Consider the following 329-nt stretch of genomic DNA (forward strand, 5'->3'; position numbering starts at 1 on the left):
AGTACTTCTCAGAGGGCTGGGGGTGGGGTGGGATTCTTATTTCAGGAGTGATTCCCTGACACTCTCATATGGCAGAAATCTCAATCTTCAACTTACATTGTCCTGAACGCAAAAACATTCAAAGCAACCGAGCCTCCAATATTTTCAGAAATGTCCTATAAAGACAGATCTAACGAGAGAACCACGGCTGGGTACCCTCTGTGCAAATTCCTAACCCGTCTGGCTTTCCTCCTGATGCGTACAAACCACAAGGGGTGCGGCTTGGGTGCGGGGAGTGGGGGCAGCTTTAGGCACTGAGGGTGGGAAGGAGGGACAGAGAAGCCAGGGTG

This window comes from Myotis brandtii, unplaced genomic scaffold (assembly GCF_000412655.1).
Source record: "Myotis brandtii unplaced genomic scaffold, ASM41265v1 scaffold959, whole genome shotgun sequence".
NCBI lineage: Eukaryota > Metazoa > Chordata > Mammalia > Chiroptera > Vespertilionidae > Myotis > Myotis brandtii.